We start from the raw sequence: 12,867 nt of genomic DNA, 5'->3' as shown, positions 1-12,867 counted from the left end.
AAGCCTAAATAAGTTAGATTTGAGTACTCCATAAATATTTATGAGTAAATATTTATTTACTCATAAAGATGATCTTCAGTTATAGGGGTAAAAATTCAATAGAGCAGGAAATTCTGTTAGCAGAAAAAAATCTCTTTATAAGCATATATTAAACCCATCACTTTATTGGATTTGTGTATACTTCAGGATGACCAGTATTACAAGGTATAGGGAGATGGTACATAAAACATACCTTGAAAGACACTCCTTGAATGATTTTTAAAACAAGTAACTTCTGTTCCACACACCCTTTAATGCCATGTACATCAGTGCCACAGATGGCTTCACTTTTTAGGAAGACAGCTGACTTCAATATTAGTCTCCTAAGCTACAAATGTGATTTAAAACCTCTCAACAGGCACTTTACCCATAGCAAGATGCATCACCTATCCCTTGAGAAGTCATGAGTGCAGTTTCCCTCTAAGGGTACTTAAAGTGGCCTGAAATTGAATAATCCTTGCAATTTACTTTGACTATTTCCCTATGGTATGAAATAAAGTTGGAGATAGAGAGAGCTTGGAGCATCAGAACAGTCAAAGCAATTGGGATTTGGAGAAGAGCCCACCATCATGTTCATTCTTTCTCACCACCCACCTTCAAGTCACAAATGAAAGAAAAGTATCTGTGCCCACAGATAATTTGAATGATTTTTCTGAATGTGACTAATTTAGATGAAACATATGGAAACTCACGTTGGCAAAAATGATCTAGGGAGGATAAAGGGAAGCAGGAAAAGGAAAAATAATTACATCAAAATTAAGATTAAAAAAACTTAAAGATTAAGATTAAAAAAACTAAGGTTTTCTCAGGATGCTTCCTCAAGATTACTTATATCTTCAATAAATTTTCCATATTTACAAAACAGCTTATGTTCTATATAAAGATTTGAATTTGTCATGATATTTTCATTGAGATTCCAACGATAAAGAAAGAAATCTTTAGGTTAAAACTGTGATTTTGATTATAGATTTTGAGACACTGAGTTCTCCCCTTGTGTGACTATGTGCGTGTCAAATGTGGTCTGTCCAGTTTCCATTTCCTCAGTGTGGTATCAGCTCAGACCAAGCCACAGAAGCTGAACTTTGCCATAATCTATTTGCTTGACTGGAAACATTGTTTCAAAATACAAATCTGTCATGATCATAGCTACAGACCCAAATGTTGTGGCAGGGGAAAAGAGTTTCTCTAATCCTTTAGTGTGACATTATTCAAATGCATGTGAGAGACAAGTGATTTATAAACTGTTCTGTGAATGATGGTGTGTCAATAAATTATATAAGTAAAGGAAATATTTGGTTTGGTCTTTCCTTTCATTTTGAAGAACACAGTTTCTGGTGAACACTGATGAAGTTACAGATCTAAGTTAGAAACAGTACACTAAAGAATCTCATTGTGTATAAGAGAAGGATCTTATGAACATTATAAGTAGGGTGGGAGGAAAATTCTTCCAATACTCCCCCATATCTCCATATTTAGCTATCTCTTTGTACTTGAGTGACTTCTGCCAATGATTACCTGCAGCTGTGGTTCTACACATTTTTCCATAACCAAAGAAAGCTATTATATCTACATACGTAGGCCAGGAATATTTGAAAATTAGTAACCAGCCAATGCCCAATGGAAGCTGGAGGATAAATACCTCAGATCCATCACCTTGCAAATAAAATAGTTCAGACACATTTGCTTCCTATTGTTTCCCCAAATTCCCTTACAAAAATAAAATTGTGCTAGTCGCCAGACAGCTCCCTGAAAACACCTGCCGGAGTTCTGCCCCAACCACCCAGCCCCCGCTTTTTCTTTGCACAGGTCCTTGGGCTCAGATCTGTCTGTGGACTAGAATGCGGACAGCGGGGGGTGTGGCCTACACTGTAGGGGCGTGGCCTCCTCAAAAGTGGGCGTGGCCCTCAGTGTGGGAGCAGTTATATTTCTCACTCTCGGCACTCTCCACTCACATCCCAACCTTTACCGCCTAATTCTGCGGGAAAAGTCCTGGTCACCTCAAACACAATACAGCAATGATCCACCAGCCTACTCCAATTCCAACAAAAGACCAGTGTACGCAAGAAGCTGGACAAGCCCAATATAAAAGAGCAGCTCCTCCAACGCTTCACTAGATGCCTGTCATAAGCCACAGAATAATGTCTGAGAGGAAGGACATATTCTAGAAGGGGAGAAGGGTGACCACCATTGACTGACCTTATTCAGAGTCCTTTCCTGCAATAAGAGGAGTCAGTGCTAGTGAACTTCAAGGTTTTACCTCTATACAACCACAACAGCATGAGGAAATAGCGCAAATCTCCAATAGGAGGAGAGAATGAAGAAAAGAGTCCCGAATCCTCAACAGGGATTACCCACAAATATGATCTCTCAGATAGAGAATTCCAAGATGAAATGCTGAGGATGTTCAAGGAACTCAAAGAATCAATGGAGCAGACATCCAGAAAATTAAAGGAAGAAATAAAAGAAACAGTATCTTTCACTGCTGATGGGAATGCTGACTGGTTCAGCCCTTTTGGAAAACGATATGTATGATTCTCAAAAAATTAGAAATTGAGCTCCCATTTGACCAAACAATACCACTCCTGGGACTACATACCAGAGAGGCAAAAAAGTATACTCAAAATGACATGTGCACTTGTATGTTCATTGCTGCACTGTTCACAATAGCCAAAATCTGGAAAAAATCCGAGTGCCCGAGAACAGATGACAGGTTAAAGAAACTTTGGTACATCTACACAATGGAATACTATGCAGCTGTTTGAAAAGATGAAGTGATGAAATTTGCAAATAAGAGGTTCTACATGGAAAGTATCATGCTAAGTGAAATGAGTCAGGAAAGAAAGGAACAGACATAGAAAGTCTGCACTCATCTGGGAATATAAAGTAACAGAATGGGAGACTAGCACCCAAGAATGGTTGAGATAAGTACCAGGACGTCTGCTCCATGGGTTGGAAGCTGGCCTCACATGCTGGGGGGGAAAGCCAGCTCAGATAGAAAAGGGAACACCAAGTAAAGAATGTTTGGAGGATTCACTCGGATGTGAGATTCATGCTGATAGTAAACTATAGACCGAACACAATGGCCACTCAATACCTCTATTGTAAACCACAACACCCTGAAGGAAAGAAAGAGCAAAAGGGAATGCTCTGCCACAGAGGTGGGGTGCAGTGGGGTGAATGGGGTAGTGGGAGGGCTACTGGGATCATTGGTTGTGGAGAATGGGCACTGGTGGAGGGACTGGTGCTTGATCATTGCATAACTGAAACCAAGCATGAAAGTTTGTAAGTCTACAACTGTATCTCATGTACCTCATTTTACTAATAAAAAAACATATAAAAATTATGCTTCTCTTACTCACGTCAGTAATTAATTCACCCCATACTGTCTGCTGTTCTGAGAGTGAATCACTTTCCCTATCAGAGCAAATAGTCTCTGAACCTCAAAGAGAAACTTCTTCAATTTGATTACATACCACACAGATCAACTTCAGAAGGTAACCCGCTTTAAGACAGGGAGACTCTAATCTAATCTAATCCAATCTCAGAAAATCCCTCCCGAGTTTTCTCATGTAGACGACTAAGGAGCAGAAAACAGTCATCTCTTTCAAATCCTAACTTGAGAAGATTCATGGACAATACCTTAGTGTCAAATTCCACCAGTCACTTATTTCATGGAAACAATTTTATCCCCCACTGTCAATAGAAAATAGCCTGATTTGACCACAATCTTGCAGCTCGGGTCCCATCCTGTCTCTAAAAATGTGACAAATTTTTCCCCGCATGCGCCAAGAGAGCCACGGGCTGTGGCCATGGCAGTGTGCAGAGGTCATTGGTTTCTGGCCCTGGTGCTCAAAGTGATTCTCTTCAAATGGCTCCTCGGCCCTGCCAAGGAACTTCAGAATGTATCTTGGCTTACCCTCCTTTTTTTCGCGTGATTCAAGTTTGCTCTGTTACATGTTGCCAAATACTTTCATCCAGAGATGCTGAATGTCCAAAATCTCAACTATTCAAGTTCAAGGACCCTGCTTTTTCAGAGACTGTCTGTAATCTTTGCAGATAGGCTCTTTGTGTAAGCTGCTCATGAATGCTGTAAGTGCATTGATGGGGGGGGGGGGGGGGGGAAATGCATGCAAAGAACTTCCTGAGAAGCCAAAGTTTATTCTATCTGTATTACTGCTTGGAACTTTGAGTTGTTGATTGTAAACCATATTCATTTACAATACAGTGGTTTTTTATTTGGATTAATGCTGCTCTCCATTGCACGACTACTTCAGAAAAGGCATATAGAAGGAGCATTGCCCTTTGCTGATCTCTTACATTTCAAGCACATCTCCTTCTACGTAGCACCAGTTTACGGTATATATTTCTTCCAATCTTATTGTTTCACAACAAATAAGCCAGATGGGTCCATCTGATGGAAGAGTTTCAGCTTTAGTCATCTTACTTCTCTGGGACTGGGTGTTTTCCTAGTCTCTGCTCTTTCAGTGGGTCCTTTCCTAGCCTTGAATCAGCTTCCTCAAGTCTTCTCCAGACTCTTTCCTTTCAAGAGAGGCCTTTGCCATGCCTATTGGGCTCCAAAATGCTGGGTTCTGTATAATGTCTTGGATAAAGTGCTGTGCATCATTGGTACGGCAGGGAGTTTACCTGCTTAAACTAAGTACTGAAGGACTAGTCACAGTGAGAAAGGAAAAGGCTACTGTGTTTTGAATGAGGCAGAACTGTTCTGTGTTTCCACTGTCAGAACAAGGACTGAGGCCACAGGGCAGTCAGCAGCTGCCACTCTTCTCGAAGCTGATTGTAGCAGCAAGACCTTGAACTCCTCCCTAGGGAGACACTGTGGGAAGGCATTTGTGCCTGCAGTAAAACATTACTTACCGTGCCTTTTGTCAGTGGGAAACGCAGGAGATGCTTCGATTTTTCTGATTCTGACCATCACAGGACATTTCTCTCTCTTCCCTCTGCTCTTCACAGCACCAGAACTTCCCATTAAAATCTTGCTCATGTTAGTATCTACCATCTATAGTATTTCCTCACTGAAGACTCTATTCAGGAAAGAAAAAACTTTTTAATTAGATGGAAACTGTCTAACTGCTAAGTCTGGGGCTCCTAGAAGTTTCCTGTGAATTTGTGTTCCCCTTCACCTCCTGGAAGCTGAGGTGTCCCTTTCTTCCTCTGCTACTGACCTCCACGTACTGTGCAGTGTGTGTCACATATGCTTGGCTCAGACTGTACATGTCAGCACTCACTCACCCTCCTGTCAAGACAGGGAAACACAAAACCACCCAAATAAAATGTGGTGATGGGAGAGAGGGCACCACAGACTGATCGTATTCTCTCCCAAGAGCCAAGAGCAGGCCCCAGCACCACTGGGGTGCCCCCCAAGCAAAAAGGAAAAATCACAAGAAGACAAAGAAGCAGTAAAAAAAAGAAACCCCTTGGATATACTGCAAGCAATTATTTTACAGGAAATTCAAATTCAAAACTTGAAGAAAGGCGCTGGTGGCACAAAAGTTTGGGACCCATTTTTCCCCATCTCAGCCTTGCCCAGCCTCGAAGCCTGCCCATCCCTGTGGGGGGAAGCTGGGATCCCTGAAACTCTTGGGCTATGCCATCTCCAGGTCTGACCAGTAGTGTCTTCTGTGTAGCCAGTGAGAAGTGTTACTGGGCTCTAGTGCCTAATTTAAATGAGAAATTTGAATTAAACACCATTTTTCTAAAAAAAAATTTTTAAATAAAATAAAAAAATTAAAATGAGCCAAACTTAGTGCAAATAACAAAAGACCATTTCATTTTCTTCAGCTAATAATTTTTAATCTGCCCTAGAGATGGCAAAGTTCAGCAAAGTTATTTCTCTTCTGAATAAACAGAGAACTAGAACAGAAAGTGACTTTTAAAAATCTTTCCCTTCTTCTTATTTTAGGAATGACTTGTATTACTTAGAGTTACTAGAGTTGGCTTGTCATCATGAGAGAAAGAGGCTTTGTGTTTCTAAGCCAATCACTGGATCTTCTACTTCCATATTTTTTTCTGTGTGAGATAAATAAAAGTCAAGGTGTCTGTCACCTATACTCAATTTGTCTTGGTTGACAGAAGAAATTCTAAATGCCAACTTTATGAGAAGAAATGGCTTGCAGGCACCTGGATTCAAATGTGACTGTATAAAGAGACAGGCCTATGTATATTTTCCTTTATATTATTTGTATGATTCATGTTCTATTCTATTCTGTTCTGTTCTCCCATTGTTCATCGATTTGCTGGAGCGGGCCCAGTAACGTCTCCATTGTGACAATTGTTACTGTGTTTGGCATATCAAATACGTCACAGGTAGCTTGCCAGGCTTTGCTGTGAGGGGAGATACTCTTGGTAGTTTTCCAGGCTCTCCTAGAGGGGTGGAAGAATCGAACTCAGGTAGGCCATGTTGGCCACTTGCAAGGCAAATGCCTTTCCGGCTGTGCTATCACTCCAGCCCATGATTCATGTAAAATATTTAAGTAGTGTGATGCTAATATTCAGTTCATCTCATGAGGCACAGTCTTATAAACTTCAATATAGTCTCAAAGGACTTAAGCAACTTGAGGTTTAAGTGCTTCTCTCACCTGTGTCTGAATTGAACTACCAGGAGTCTTCACTCTTCAGCACTGATTTCTCTTGGATCTCGTTTTTTGACTGTGAACTCACTGCTCATAATATCATATGAAATGGCACCATACTTGCTCTCATCATCTGCTTTTAGGGAAAGAATAGATGAGGAGAAATGCAATTTGATCCATGTAGAAGGTTATTATCATCTTTATTACTGATACAGTACAGTTTCTGTACATGGCTCAGAGTATCCACTTTATTAAAAGCAAAAGCTACAGGTTTATGTACCTCAAGAAAGGACTATGGATGGATACAAGGTTAGGAATTTTTGCTGTTTCTGTGTCACTAGTTACGCTGTTTTTAAGTGTCACCAGTGTTTTTATTAAAGGATACTACTCTGTGACTCTATGTCATGGTGATTCATTTAAAACTAAAAAAAATAAATAAAAGATACTACTATATTTATTTAAAGAACCCCTCTAGTCATTTACTCCTCCCTCTCAATTCAATAGTTGATAAATCCAGGGGTGCCCCAGTGCCCTCTAGTAATTCAATAATTGATTCTTTTGAATGACCAAATTTCTTTCTTAGAGACTTTATTCTTTCCTTTATCTTTGAGAAAATTTCCTGTCTTAATTTCCCCATTCATATTTTATCATTTTATCATCTCTTTCTCCTCAATAGGAAGAAGAGGATGAGAGAACAGCTCCAGACCAATATATCTAGCACTCCTTGAAACCTCTTCTTGAATGAAGCACCTCAAACTCAACACAACTGAGGTAAACATGTATTGGTCCTAAAGTGTATTCATATGACCCTCTATTTGACAATATTTGCCTAAGTTAGAAAGTTAAACAAACTGTTGAAGTGTTTGTTTTATTTAGGTATACTAAACAGATCTTGTGGGGCATAGGTCAGGTCAATATGCCATTCATATGATTTCTCTTGGAATGCAGTTATGAAGGAAGGGTTATTCCATATTGAAGCATAAAACTAAAATTAAAATAATATAGGACTGTATTAACTTACAACACAAATTCAGTGGGCTGGAGCGATAGCACAGCGGGTAGAGCGTTCGCCTTACACGCGGCCAACATGGCCGACCCGAGTTCGATTTCTCCACCCCTCTCAGAGAGCCCGGCAAGCTACCGAGAGTATTCGATATGCCAGACACAGTAACAACAAAGTCTCCAATGGAGACGTTACTGGGCCCACTCGAGCAAATCGACGATCAACGGGAGGGCCTTTACCTACGCTGGAGCGATAGCACAGCGGGTAGGGCTTTTGCCTTACAAGCGGCCAACATGGCTGACCCGAGTTTGATTCCTCCGCCCCTCTCGGAGAGCCCAGCAAGCTACCGAGAGTATTCGATATGCCAGACACAGTAACAACAAAGTCTCCAGTGGAGACGTTACTGGGCCCGCTCGAGCAAATCGACGATCAACGGGAGGGCCTTTACTTTTACTTTACTATAGGACTGAGCACAGAGTTATATTAAAGAGGGTAGGGCACTTGCCTTGCTAGTGGCTGACCCAAGTTCAATTCCCAGCATCCCACCCAAGCATTGTCAGAAGTGATTTCTGAGTGTGGAACTAGGAATAATGTTTGAATGTTGCCAGACATGTCTCCAAAATGAAAGAAAACAAAAATAATATAATACTATCTACCTATGTGTCACTGTCACTGTCACTGTCTTCCCATTGTTCATTGATTTGCTCGAGCAGGCCCAGTAACATCTCCATTGTGAGATGTGTTGTTACTGTGTTTGGCATATCGAATACATCATGGGTAGCTTGCCAGGTTTTGCCGTGTGAGCGAGATACTCTCAGTAGCTTGCCGGGCTCTCCATGAAGGGCAGAGGAATCAAACTCGGGTCAGCCGTGTTGGCTGCATGCTAGGTAAACGCCCTACCTGCTATGCTATTGCTCCAGCCCACTGAATTTGTGTTGTAAGTTAATATTGCCTTTCTCCTCTTCTTATGTTTTTTGAATGGTTTACTTTAATTCAATGTCCCTTTTGTATAGATACAGGAAGACGGTTAATATTATGCTTTGTAACTTAGGATTTAATTGGCTTTGAATATTATTCACTCCCGGGCATCTGCTATCTCAACTTAAGCCTCAGTTGCCCTTAGTTCCTAGCACCCCAAAAGCAGGGTCCTGATGAAGGACTGGATGGAACCAGGGCAAGTGATAAGCTATGTGCTACCCTGGCAGGTTAAAGTGCCACGATTCTTAACTATAAGTTAAGAGTTTGACAGATGACTGGTTAAAGAAGCTTTGGTACATTTACACAATGGAGTACTATGTAGCTGTTAGAAAAGATGAAGTTATGAAATTTACATACAAGTGGTACTACATGGAAAGTATCATGTTAAGTGAAATGAGTCAGAAAGAGTGGGATAGACACAGAAAGATTGCATTCATCTGGGGAACATAAAGCAACAAAATGGGAGACTAACACCCAGGAAGGGCTCAGATTAGTACCAGGAATTTAGCTCCATGACTTGAAGGCCAGCCACATGTGCTAGGTGAGAAGGAAGCTCAGATAGAGAAGAGAGCACCAAATAAAGGGTGTTGTGAAGACCCTCCCAGGGTGGGAGAGACATGCTAAAAGTGGTCTATAGACCAAACATGACTGCCACTCAATGCCTCTCTGGCAAAACACAGTACCCAAAAGAAGAGAGAGAGAACAGGGAGGAATGCCCTGCCACAGCGGCAGGGTGGGACGGGGGGGTGGGGGGGAGGATGGGGGGTGGGAGGGATGCTAGGACCCGTGGTGGGGGAGGATGGGCACTGGTGGAGGGATGGGTACTTGATCATTGTATAACTGAAACCCAAGCACAAAAATTTATAAGTCTATAAGTGTACTTCATGGTGTTTCACTAATAAAAAAAATGATAAAAAAAAATTAAAAAAAAAAAGTTAAGAGTTTGATCATAGACAAATGCTGTCATGATCCAAAAGTAACGACGATACTAGGATCCTGCCAGGGATAAGAAAGACTATCTGGCCTGAGCACCTTAGTCTGAGATCGAGATAGCCCTAGGAGAGCAATTCTATATGCTTAAAGTAGTTCTTACTGTGTGCATACAAAATGATTTATATTATGTATGATTATATGTTTGTTGGACAAGGAGAGGAGAGACACACCCAGAAGATTCCGTTCTAAGGTGAGTCGAACTGCTAAATGAAAATCTGTCCTAGAAGAGGCTTTCCCAAGAAGATGAACTCTACCCTTATTGATAGTCACCACACCTATGTGTAATTGTTACCCTAACCTGTTGACTGGACTGAGCTGTCAGGGTAAGCCCAGGTAGACTGCACTGCACAACGGGCAGGAACATAGGAACCCATGAAAATGGGCGAGATTTCTTCTGTGTCCTGACTAGTTTGGATGAGGCTGAACATCTTTCCCTTTCAAACTGCCTTCAGTAAATAATTTCAGTATATTGTAAGAGGCAGCTTTTTTTTTCTCACAGAAACTTGGATGGTTTTTGACATGCAGATCTCAGGTGCTAGCCAGGCCTGATCTTTGGGATGTAGATTCCAGGCTCTAGCCAGACTAGTCTTTGGGATGCAAATTCAAGTTCACGTAGCCCAAGAAAGGTTTCAGTTTTGGTTTTGTATCTTCTTTCTGAAGGCCAAAATTACTGGCTTGCAGATGCAAAGAAACAATGTATGTTTTGCTGCCTCAATGTTCTTTCTATAACTCCTTTTGATGACATCACTGCATTGCGCCCTTGATGATCAATGAAAGGAGATTTGGGGGCTCTCTACCAGGGTCACAGGTCAGAGAGAACCTGGGCCCTCCATAACATAAATTTCTTTTATGGGATATAATGAGACTGTAAGAGTGGGCTGGGGGAGACAGAGGAGAGACAGGAGTGAATGGAGAGAGGATTGGAATAAACTGCAACTAAGACCAACCAGCCTGGCCCTCGTCTCCTTCCTTCGCCTGCCCATCACCATCAACCTCCCTGGAGTGGGGGAAATGGCCTGAGACTACCGAACACGGGCAGCAGGAGAGATAGACCACTGCTGTCTTTTTGACTTTGCACAACCACATCTGATTTAGCCATCCCAAAAGTTTTCTCTGTAGCTGATCACTAATAAAAAGAAACTAAAGTCATGAAATTTCTTTTTTTATTGAATCACCATTATATACAGTTACAAAGCTTTCATATTAGAGTTTTAGTCATACAATGATAGAATACCCATCCCTCCACCAATGTACATTTTCCACTACCAATGTCTCCAGTATCCCCTACCTCAATTCCACCCCTTCCCTTGACTCTGGCAGACAATTTCCCTCTTACTTTCTCTCTCTTCGGGGACACTACAGTTTGCAATACAGATACTGAGAGGCCATCATGTTTAGTCCTTTATCTAATTTCAGCACACATATCCCATCCTGAGCAATCCCTACAACGATCATTGACTTAGCGATTCCTTCTGTATTCCAGCTTCTTTCTCCCCCAGCTCATGAGGCAGGTTTCCAACTGTGTAGCAATCTTCCTGGCACTTGTCTCTACTGTCCTTGGGTGTCAGTCTCATATTATGTTATTTTATATTCCACAAATGAGTGGAATCATTCGATGTCTGTCTGTCTGTCTGTCTCTCTCTCTCTCTCTCTCTCTCTCTGTCTCTGACTCATTTCACTTAACATGATACTTTCCATTTCCATCGACTTATAGAAAATTTCAAGTCATAAGATGTCTTTTTTTTTTGCTTTTTGGGTCACACCTGGCGATGCTCAGGGGTTACTCCTGGCTCTCCACTCAGGAATCATTCCTGATGGTGCTCAGGGAACCATATGGGATGCTGGGAATTGAACCTGGGTTGGCCGTGTACAAGGCAAACGCCTTACCCACTGTGTTATTGCTCCAGCCTCAAGTCATAAATTTCTTAACTAGACATTTTTTTAATTTTATTGAATCACCATGACATAGTTACAAGCTTTCATGTTTGGGTTACAATCGCACAATGATCAAACACCCGTCACTCCACCAGTGCACATTCCCCACCACCAATATCCCTGGCATAGTCCCCCTTTCCCACCCTCCCCCTGCCTCCATGGCAGACAATATTCCCCATACTCTTTCTCAACTTTTGGGCATTATGGTTTGTAATACAGACACTGAAAGGCCATCATGTTTTGTCCTATATCTACTTTCAGCACACATCTTCCATCCCGACCAGTTCCTCAAGCCATTATTTTCTTAGTGATTCCTTCTCTATTCCAGCTGCCTTCTCCCCTTTGCTCATGAGGAAGGCTTCCAGCTATGAAACAATCTTCCTGTCCTATGTCTGCACTATCCATAGGAGTCAGCCTTACGTTATGTTGTCTTATACTCCAAAAATGAGTGCAGTCCTATGTCTGTCCCTCTCTTTCTGACTCATTTCACTTAGCATGATACACTCCATGTCTATCCATTTATAAGCAAATTTCATGACTTCGTCTCTCCTAACAGCTGCATAGTATTCCATTGTGTAGATGTACCAAAGTTTCTTTAACCAGTCATCTGTTCTAGGGCACTTGGATTGTTTCCAAATTTTGACTATTGTGAACAGTGCTTCAATGAGCATATAGGTACATATTTCATTTCAATTGTGCTTTTTTGTATCCTTGGAATATATTCCCAAAAGTGGTATTGTGGGGTCATATGGAAGCTCTTAGGGCTGGAGCAATAGCACAGCAGTAGGGCGTTTGTCTTGCACGCAGCCAACATGGCCAACCAGAGTTCGATTCCTCCGGCCCTCTCAGAGAGCCCGGCAAGCTACCGAGAGTATCTCGCCCCCACGGCAGAGCCTGGTAAGCTCCCTGTGACGTATTCGATATGCCAAACACAGTAACAACAAAGTCTCCAATGGAGATGTTACTGGGCCCGCTCGAGAAAATCGACGAACAACGGGAGGGCCTTTTAATGGAAGCTCAATTTCTATTTTTGAAGGACTGTCCATATTTTAACTAGACTTTATTCCAGCATCTTTATCAGTAAATAATCTAAATAGTACCTCTACTTTCACGAACATATAGACCAGAAGCCTAGGCATAATTTTGGTGCAATCCTTTCCTTTATGTTCATATTCAATGTAATACTGCCTAAATATCTGTGTGCTGGTCTTCAGCTTAACAACTATACTATTCTTCAATTTAACAACTATATGTTATACCACTAACTCTATTAAAATCTCCTTTCTTGCATTCTTATGCAAGATAGGTCCTTATTAAACGCAATTTCCT

At 41.5% G+C, this 12,867-nt stretch overlaps 1 pseudogene; it reads left to right on the top strand.

The window, feature by feature from the left end:
- Positions 1-3,848: 3,848 nt before the first annotated feature.
- Positions 3,849-4,691, top strand: LOC130031227 (probable dolichyl pyrophosphate Glc1Man9GlcNAc2 alpha-1,3-glucosyltransferase; annotated as a pseudogene).
- The last annotated feature ends 8,176 nt before the right edge of the window (positions 4,692-12,867 follow it).

The sequence above is a fragment of the Sorex fumeus genome, unplaced genomic scaffold (assembly GCF_029834395.1).
Source record: "Sorex fumeus unplaced genomic scaffold, SorFum_2.1 ptg000046l, whole genome shotgun sequence".
NCBI classification, from domain to species: Eukaryota; Metazoa; Chordata; class Mammalia; order Eulipotyphla; family Soricidae; genus Sorex; species Sorex fumeus.
This window is presented reverse-complemented; position numbering and strand designations above follow the sequence as displayed.